The sequence below is a fragment of the Phascolarctos cinereus genome, unplaced genomic scaffold (assembly GCF_003287225.1).
Source record: "Phascolarctos cinereus isolate Bilbo 61053 unplaced genomic scaffold, phaCin_HiC Scaffold_2;HRSCAF=192, whole genome shotgun sequence".
Taxonomy (NCBI): Eukaryota; Metazoa; Chordata; class Mammalia; order Diprotodontia; family Phascolarctidae; genus Phascolarctos; species Phascolarctos cinereus.
Genome location: NW_027555625.1, coordinates 79,888,767 through 79,899,679, shown reverse-complemented (window position 1 = coordinate 79,899,679; position 10,913 = coordinate 79,888,767).

Sequence of the window (10,913 nt, the reverse complement as noted above, 5' to 3'; positions counted from 1 at the left end):
GAAAATGTAACTACTTTATATATTTCACCAAAATTAAACTTAAACCTACAGAATTAGGTTTATTAATTTCTGTCAGGACTCAATGGGGAAATAAGAATAGCCATTCATTAAGGGCATACAATTACTGGAGACTAAAATGAAGGCCTGCACTATTAGCCATAATAAAACTGTTGAACACTGAGGAAATTTTCATTAAATATAATCCGTTCTTTATATTACTACACTTAATCCTTGCTGTCTACTTCTGTGTTTCCTCCAACCTATTTAATTTTATTACTTAACTTTTTATAAATGTTTCTTAATATAATTATGATTAAATATGAGGGGGAGGGGGAGAGGATAACGTTATTCTCTTTAAAAGAAAAGTCCTCTCCCCTACTTCTTTGAAAAATGTTTTTTAGAAAGACCAAGTACTAAGTAGGCCTTCATTATTATGTCAAGGCCCAAGTAAGAGAGAAGAGAATCAGATAAATAAGGAAGAAACCCGCCTTTGAGCAGTTGCATTCTAGTGCTTTTTATTAGCCATTTTTAAAAGCTCTTTGCCTTGCTAAAATTGTCTATAAATATTTGTAGGGTCAAACCATATAATTATCAGACATGGATCTCCAAATGCTATTGTTCCCAACATAGCAACGTTATTCATTCTGATGCTCATCGCAAACCTGGGCTAATTCTCTTGCTGATTCCATGAACTTTGGGGGATGATTCAGTAACTGTGCTACCATACAAAGAAAAAAAGAAAGAGCTAACAATTGGACACCAGTGGTAAGATTATCCAAGGTCTGACAGCAGAAGTGATCATGTGATTAAAACCATGAAGGGAAGAGAAAGGTCAGGATCACTGCAAGGGTGGACGGACGGTGCTAGGGGAGTAACGAGAACTGTGCATATGTTTTCTCCAGAGACAGTGTGACTGAATTGGGAGGCCTAGGTTCTAGTTCTGGTTTTTCCATTTATTGACTTTTTATTACTGGATATTTGGTTTCAACTTTCTTCTCCTTGTCTTTAAAATGAGCAGAACCAAGAGAACATTATATATAGTAACAACAATATTTTTTAAGAGCATCTTTGAGAGACTAAGTCATTGTGACTCTTCTAAATCCCCAAATTGACTATAAAGGACATATGAAGGAAGGCACTATCTGCATCCAGAGAAAGGACTGATAAATAGAAGAATGTATAGAATATTTTTACATATATATATGTGTGTGTGTATATATGCATACACATATATATATATATATATACATATATATATGTGTATGCATATATACACACACACACATATACGTATTTGTGTCTAATGGTAGCCATCTCTAGGGTGAAGGAGGAGAAAAAAGGGAAAAAATATATGATAACGTTATTACATATTTAAAAGGAATGACAAGTTATACATAATACATTTGTAATTTCATGCACAATCATCCTTTTGTCTATTCTACTATGATATAGCAATGCTTGTTTTTATTTCTTAAGTGCAGAATACAGTAAATGAATTTTTTTTAAATGGAATAAACATTAAAAAATGCCTGTAGTATATAAAACATATTATACTACAGATATGTGTTAAACTATATAAATGTATTATTTCCAAGTTAACCTGTTTATATCTTATTTGCAAATAAGTTTTTGCATGTTGCCTCCCCCCCCTTTTAGATGGACACTTTTTCTTCAACTTATAGTCATAGAGATGTTCCTGTAGCACTTAATGTTTAACAACTTGTGCTGGGTGACCCAGCCAATACAAATCAAAGTCAGAACTTAATTGGGCTGTATCTCCATCCACGAAAATATGCAACTGTATGTATGTAGTAAAGGCTCATGGATTCATATACAATTTAATTTTCCTGCTCTTCATTGTATAAAAAATGATTCATATATGTTTGTTAGTCAAATTCATAATTTTAAAAGAATACTTTTTAAAGAAATACTAACTATAATAATCAGGCAAGACATCAAAATTAAGGTCAATTCTTGAGCATAGGAAATGAAGAGGTTAAAATATATTTTCAGAGGATATGATGGCATATTTAGTAAACTTGAGACTAAAATAAATAATTGAGATAATAAATGGCTTCTGAAAGATAGTGGGATATAAGATAAACCCACAGAAATTCTCAGCATTTCTATAGATCGCTAGCACAAACCAAAATAAATTAATGGAAAGAAAAATACTTCATCTTCCAAAATCTGTGATTTCATCAGTGTGGGTACTCCCTCCTTCCCCACTCCCAATCAACACAGATGGCAACCCCTCCATCACTCAGTAGACAATTTTTTTTTTACAGTTGATTGGCCAAATTTTTTAGAAAGCCCAAGACACTAAAAAGAAAAATTCATCATCCTGAAACCAATGTAGTGATGAGTCTCTCTGAATTTAGCTAAGCTACTTTTTGCATGGCAGGCACAATCTATCAGCAAGTCCATACAGCCTTTCAAATACTTTCCATCATGGTTGAGATCTGATAGGACTTGCACTCTCACAATAAACCCAAGAATATTTCCTTTCCTTGATGAGAAATCAAGAAGGATTTTGGAGAAGGAAAAAATAAAAATCATATTAAAATAATTTTTAAAGTATTGAATACTTGACATTTTAACCTATCAAGACATACATAAGACCTTTATAAAGCCATCTATTGTTTTAATCTAAATATAAGAATTGAACAATTGGCATAATATTCAATGTTGTGGCTGGTTCAAGCCAATATAGAAAAATGGTTATGTTATGTGAATTGATGCGACACTAATTAAAATACCAATGGAATGGTATACATAATTAAATTATTAATGAAATTCATATGGAGGATTAAATTGAAAAGAATATAAAATGAAAATATCAAAAGAAATAAAAAACAAGGAAGTGGGAATTACATTGCCAAAAATTATACTGTAAAACAGTAATTATCAAAACTATCTGGTATAGAATACTTTGGCATTTTAAAAATCTATAATTTTATCAATGTGGATATCTCTTCTATAAATACAAATAAGAACCCCTCTAAGACTTATAGACAGTCTTTAAGATTTGCTTTGGTCAAAATAATCCTCATCAATTCTTTATTTTCTCCTCAAGTTTACTAAATAGGCTATGACATCTTCTGCAAATAGAGATATTTTAAGTGATAAGTGAATAACATCCAATGTGAACCATAGTCACCAAGTGATTTTTTAAATTTAAAAAAAAAGATTACCAAATGACATAAACATTATTAAAGTCAAGTTATCACATGACTATCATGACTGAGTTGTGTAATCCCACAGAAAATCTTAAAAAAATTTGGATCCAGGTTCACACAGGCCCATCTCTGTCTCTGTCTCTCTGTCACTGTCTCTGTCTCTCTGTCTCTCTGTCTGTCTCTCTCTCTCTCCTTCTCCTAATTTTCTTGGATAGGATAATAATAGCTTTAAAAAAGCACATTGCAGAGGAAGAATCTTGCAAGGAAAAGAAAAGAAGAAAATGGTGATTAGTACCAATGCCTGAATGAATGAGCCTGCAATGCGCTTGTGCTTGGCTTACCACAACCTGATGCAATATTATGATAGGCCTCTCCAGACTCAATTGGGCTGGCTATTAGGCAAAAGGCCCACAGGGACCATTGCAAGACCTTCGCTTTTCACTTTGGTAGACTCTGATAATGCTTATACTCTGCTACTCTAGCTTTGGAGACCTTATATTCACTTCCATGCCACAAAGAAATGCAGGACTTTAATGGAAGGTAGTACTGATTAGAAAAAAAATTAATAGAACAATTGAATAGCATAGATAGTACAGAATTAGAAGCCAAGGTAGATAATTGACTATTCTTTTTTCAATGAACTCAAGATTGCAAAACACTGGGAAAAGAAACCATTACCTTTCAGAAAAAATGAAGAACAGCTTAACCAGAAATGGAATTAAAGGCACATTTCATATCTTATGCTAAAATTTTATATATATATATATATATATATATATCTATCTATATCTATATATATATATATATATATATATATATATATATCATCAATGAATTAAGTATAAAAGTTTATAGAATATGAAGCATTTTTACTGGTAAATAGAATCAGGAAGCATAAAATGCAATGCTGGTTAGACTGTGAAGAAACAGGCACACTATGATAGTACTAGTGGAACTTTAATCTTTTGGGGAAAAGAAATTAACAATTTTTCAGAATGATTGACAATGAAAAGGTATTCATTAATCATCAATTGTGTGCCATCAACTCTGCTAAATGGGAAGACAGTCCCCCTATTAGCTTAAATTCTAATAAGCTGAAATGACGCCTATCAGGGGAGTGGCTGTGATCAGGAAAGGGAACTTTTGTCTAGGAAGTCTTGGAAATGGTGAGTGGAGCCAATAAGCAGTCAGATCTTACAGCTTTTTCTAGAAACAATGGTAGTATTAATTTGATTACAGTTCTTAGAGCAAGATGTGGCATGTATACTGGTGGGGAGTAAGGGGTGGAAAGTGAGAGAAAGGAAGGTTATGCACACTGCATCAGGAAAGAGGGCAGGATTTCTCAAGATGTCCAGGGTGGATGTATGTAAAACCAATTAGCTACATATAGTCATTGAGGTGAATTAATATTTACTCAGTGGATGATCAAGTTCAACAAGGAGGACTGAGCAGATCAATCATCATGGAAGAAGGGGCATGGTGTCTGGTCCTGAAGGAAGGTGCTTTTCCAGGTGTGTAGCGGGGAGGAGGATAGCAAATGGCAGAAAGCAAGATGGCTCCAGATGCTCAAGATGGATGAATTGTACCTGTCAATATAATGCCTTGCTGGAACTATACCCTAAAGAAAATATTTAAAAAGGAAAAGCAGAGGACAGCTAGGTGGCACAGTGCATAGAGCTCCGGCTTTGGAGTCAGGAGGATCTGAGTTCAAATCCGGCCTCAGACACTTGACACTTACTACCCGTGTGACCCTGGGCAAGTCACTTACCTCTGATTGCCTCACCAAAAAAAAAAAAAAGGAAAAGTATTCACTAATCTGCACACAAAAATATTTATAACAGCCTTGTTCATGACAACAACAACAAAATCCTAGAAAAAATTCACGTTTAATGATTCGCGAATGAATAGAATGGAATATCATTGCCCATAAAAATGGCAAATGTGAAGAATACAATGAAATACAGGGAGGCTTAGATGAAATAATGCAAAGTGAAAAAAGCAGAAGAAAAATAGCAATACATCCTGACTATGATATGTGAGTAATAATAATAATACAATTACGATCTTAACAAAATCTGGAACAATGTGTAAAAGAAAGAGTTCAGAAGGGGACCCATAAGCAAACCAGATAGTTTCGTTATTATCCTGTTAAAGTTAATATATTCATTAAAAATAACTTTAAATAACAAGGTGTACTGTTTCATGTGTGATTATTTATAATTTTCATTTGTGTATTTGGATTTTGTTGTTGTTAATGGTTATTAAATTTAGAATAAATAAAATAATATGGGGATGCTAATATCCTATCTACATGGCACCTCACACAGTAGTGACTAGGAAAGTGCTTTGTTAATCCCTTCATAAATGTTTATGGAAAATATGTGTTGAGTAACAAATGCTTGTGAATGAATGTGACCTCTTATTCTTATCTTGATTAACATCGTGCCTGTGTCTTCCCAATGGTTCTCAGTCAAATCTTCCTCTTGATCCCACTGTTATCTAAGTTGTCATTTCCTTCCCAAGTCATTGAAATCTCTATAACCCACCCTGCTCCCACACATCTTTTCCACACAAAACAAATCATTATTTAATTGTTGTTGTTGTTGTTGTTGTTGCGATTATCATTTTCATCATGTACATAGTATCTGTCAGTATAATACCAAGAAAACTGTTCCGTGTGCAAGGGTCAATCCATGGTCAAGGCTGTAACCATATCATTGCTACTGTGAGTGGATGAAATCACTTTTATTAAGGATGGAGTAGAATACTAGGGATCCAAATACAAATTCAGAGCAGTCCCTGCACTCAAAGAGCTTGCATCCTAAAGGAGAGACAACAAAAATAGGAGTGCGATGGCCAGAGAAGGTTATTTTTTATTAGAAAATTATTGGGATGGTAGGTTGAACCATAGGCAAATAGATTAACATACCTTTTCCAGTAGCAAGTCTAGGGAGAGAAGGGCAAGGTGATTGGCAAAAAAATGTCTGGAGAGTAAGCAAAGCATCACTAGGGTCCTGCTAGATGTAGCAAATCAAATGACAAGCTCACCAATTAGGACAATAGGTGCCCTAGTGTGTGAGTTCTAGAAGTGAAAAGGTCGAGTGTTTCAGGGCATGGTCACTAAGCTGAACAGCAAGGCAGCTGGCATAAGGATAGTGGGGGAGTATGGAGGCAGCCAGATGCAAAAGAATGTTTAAAACTATCATCATTCTACTCCCATCCTGCTTCATATAGGGACATACCACATCCATGTATATGGATATGCCATACTTATCCAACAGGCAGCAAGCCAGAGACAACCACTCAGCTGGCAACCAGAGAGGCAGTTCTAATGTATCATGGCTATCTGTGAGTATGATAATGTGGTCAGTCATTCCATATGAACAGCTCATGTAATTTCTTCCCTTCATCGAAGAAACTCATTTGCTTTCTGGAAGCAGAGAATGATTATAAAGAAAAATTAGCCTCTTATAATCAGAGGCAATGGAATGTAATAGATAAAACATCAGAATGAGAAAACCTGAAATCAGGTTGTAATTCTGCCACTTTACCTATAAGACTCAGTTTCTGTACCTGTAAAATGGGGGATAATAGTATCTAAGATATCTACCTCATAGGATTGTTACTGAGGAAAATACTTTGTAGAGATTCAATTTTTCTTGCCTTTTTTTTTCTTAACAGTGTCAGTGGTGGTATTCAGCCTGAATGGAGTCTTGGGATGGGCACTCCTCCATCCATTTATTGTGACTCACAGAATTCCCTCCACCCTGGGAAAATACACTGAAAAACATTACTCTTTAGAGAACTATTATTTTGCCAGTTTGAAAGTTTCCTCCATTGATACGAATCACAACCTTTTCAAAAGGTAGTAGATACCCTCCATGAATCGCTATAGTCAAAAATGCTGCACTATCTGTTGGCCAGTGTCCATATGATGTGCCTTCTTCAACTTAGCTTGGTCCTCAGATGAGAGGTACACATTCTAATCCTGGACATTCAAGTTATCATTCCCAGTGTGATCAGACCAGTCAGAGTCTGTACTCCACTGCCGTAGTTACTGAGAGACTAGAAACAGTCAAACACCATAATGGTATTTCTGAGAAGGATGAGAAGAGATGTGAAACAGTAAGGAAACCACTATTATTTAGTGTGGAGGAAAGCTGATAACCAATTTCTTGGGGACAACTGTTAGCCTAGGTGAATATTTTTTGTTGGGTTTTTGTTTGTTTTTTTACAATCACTGTTTAAATAGTTGTAAATATCCTAGCTGAGAGAGGGGGACATGGAGTCAGGGACCATTCAAACAGTATAAAATTGATGAACATTATGAAATTGAGGAAAGGTATGAAATTGATGAACATGTTGCTTATTTCAAATGATATCCTGTGGACTAATAACATTAACAACACTAGCAACTCACGTTTAGGTAGTGTTTTAAGATTTCAAAGGTTTTACATATATTATCCCATTTGATCCTCACAAAATTCTGTAAGGCACAGTAAATGCTGCTATAATCCACTGATTCACAGGATACCTGAGCTGGGTGACACTTTAGTTCATAGGACATGGAACATCAGAGGTGGGAATGGCTATGAAACACAGTCAAAATTAGAAGAGACCTTGAAGATCATCCAATTCAAGCACCTCATTTTATAGGGGAAAAAAGTCCAATATAAAAGTTCTAATTAACTTTGAAGCTCTGTCATGTGGAAGATGAATTAGATTTGCTCTTCTTGTCTCCAGAAGGAAGAACTTGTTTTAGGTAAGCACCAGAGAAAAAGTCATAGAGAGGAGTATTTTAGATCAACATAAGGGGAAATGTCCTACACATTTATGAGAATGGACCAGATGTGGAATAGGCTGCTGTCTCGTAACAAGTCTAGTAAGGTTCTGGATAACAAAGTTCTCTACAAGGAAATATGTAGGACACAAGAAGACTGGAATTAAAAGCAAATCAAAACAGCCTTATTGAGAGGACTTAAGCACGATTAGAACTGAGGGCCTTACAGATGCCTCAGGAGGTCACCAAGAATCTCTGAATATAGACTAGTGACCCAGAGTGAGAGGTATTACAGAAAGGAACCCTACATAGATACAGATTATGTTTAATTATCCTTTAAGTGACTTCTAGCTCTAAGATTCTATGAGTCTTCCCAAAGAAAGTCATACAAGTAATACATATCCATGGGGATAGATTTCTGAGAGAGAGAGAGAGAGAGAGAGAGAGAGAGAGAGAGAGAGAGAGAGAGGAGAAATATATTGGGAAATTTAAATGAGGTGAAACAAAATATATCAATAAAAATTTATTTTTAAAAGCAATTACACGTCAGAGCTGTCGACCAAACTTGGATCACGTGAAAACCAGCATGACAACAAAAATCACCATTGTTTCTCTAATACCAATATAGAATTTGATTTTTATTACCATAAGGTTCTCAAAGTCAGTGGTTCTGTGCCATTCAAAGTGCCAGTGGTTCTCGAAGTCTGGTCTTTTGACCCCTGGGAACCCCTAAGATCTTCTCAAGAGGTTCCTGAAAACAAAACTTTTCATAAAAATGCTGAGACATTTAATTTTTTAATACAGTAAATATCAATGTATATATATATATATATATATACATATCTATCTATCTATCTATCTATCTATCTATCTATCTGTATATATGTATGTATGTATGTATACACACACATATCCCACATAAACAAAAACTCTTGGGGCAGGGGGAAGTGTCCTTAACAATTTTAAGAGAGTAAAGGAGTTCTGAGACCAAAAAATTTGAGAACTGCTGCCATATATCAAGTGCACGTTTTCAGTGAGAAATGACTTCATATGAATGACTGTTTTTGAAGCCCAAATTGTTTTCCACATAATGTAGGAGGCTTGTTAACCCATGCAGACTTTGAAGAGAAGTTCCTTCAGGCCTGGGCTGACTGATACATCCATGGATCTGAGGTCTCATGAATTTGAGTGTTTCTGTCAATAACAGAGACTTATAAACCCACATAAATCATTGACATTTCTATAGATTACTAACAAAGTCCAACAGCAAGAGATAGAAAGAGAAATTCCATTTAAAGTTACTGTAGACATTATAAAATATTTGGGAATCCACTTCCCAAAACAAACCCAGGAACTACACGAACACAATTATAAAATACTTTTCACACAAATAAAGAAAGATCTAAATAATTGGAAAAACATCAGTTGCTCATACATAGGCTGAGCTAATATAATAAAAATGACAATTCTCCCTAAATTAATTTACTTATTCAGGGCCATACTAATCAAACTACCAAAAAATATCTTATAAAGCTAGAAAAAATCATAACAAAATTCATCTGGAAGAACAAAAGGTCCAGAATATCAAGGGAATTAAAAGAAATGCTAGGGAAGGTGGCCTAGCCATACCGTATCTTAAACTGTATTATAAAGTTTCATCATCAAAACTACTTGGTACTGGGGTAGCTAGGTGGCACGGTGCATGGAGCGCCGGCCCTGAAGTCAGGAGGACCTGAGTTCAAATCTGGCCTCAGACCAAACACTTGATACTTACTAGCTGTGTGACCCTGGGCAAGTCACTTAATCACAATTACGAAAAAGGAAAAAAAAATTTTAAAAAAGCTACTTTGTACTGGCTAAGAAATAGAGTGGTAGATCAGTGGAATAGGTTAGTTACACAAGACACAGTAGTCAATGACTGTAGTAATCTACTATTTGATAAACCCAAAGACTCTAGCTTCTGGAATAAGAACTCAATATTTAGCAGAAACTACTGGGAAAACTGAAAAACGTAATGCAGAAACTAGGCATAGGCCAACACCTTATACAGCATACCAAAATAAAATCAAAATAGGTAGATGATTTAGATATAAAGGCTGATACGATAAGCAAACTGGGAGAGCAAAGAATAGTTTACCTATCAGATTTATGGAGAACAAAAGAATTTATGACCAAACAACAGATAGAGAACATTACAAAGTGCGAAATGGATAATTCTGATTACATTAAATTGAAAAGTTTTTTTGCACAGACAAAGCCAATGTAACCAAGATTAGGCAGAAAACAGAAAACTGGGAAAGAATTTTTACAACCAGTGTCTCTGATAAAGACATCATTTCTAAAATATATAGAGAACTGAGTCAAATTTATAAAAATACAAGTGATAAATGGTCAAAGAATATGAGCAGCTAATTTTCATATGAAGAAATTAGAGCTATCTGTAGGTATATGAAAAATGCTCTAAATCACTATTGGTTAGAAAAACACAAATCAAAAGAACACTGAGGCACCGCATCACACCTATCAGATTGACCAACATGACAAAACAGGAAAGCTATAAATGCTGGAGAAGATGTAGGAACACTAATGCACTGTTGGTGGAGTTATGAAATGATCCAACCATTCTGAAGAGCAATTTGGAACTATGCACAAAGGGTTATAAAAATGTACGTACCATTTGACCCAGCAATAGCACTTCTAGGGCTGTATCCCAAAGAAATCATAAAAATGGGAAAAGGATCCACACGTACAAAAATATTTATAGCAGCTCTTTTTGTGGTGGCCAAGAATGGGAAATTGAGGAGATGCCCATCAATTGGGAAATGGCTGAACAAGTTGTGGTATATGAATGTAATGGAATACTATTGTGCTATAAGAAATGACAAGCGGGCAGAGTTCAGAAAAACCTGGAAGGACTTATATGAATTGATGCTGAGTGAAGTGAGCAGAACCAG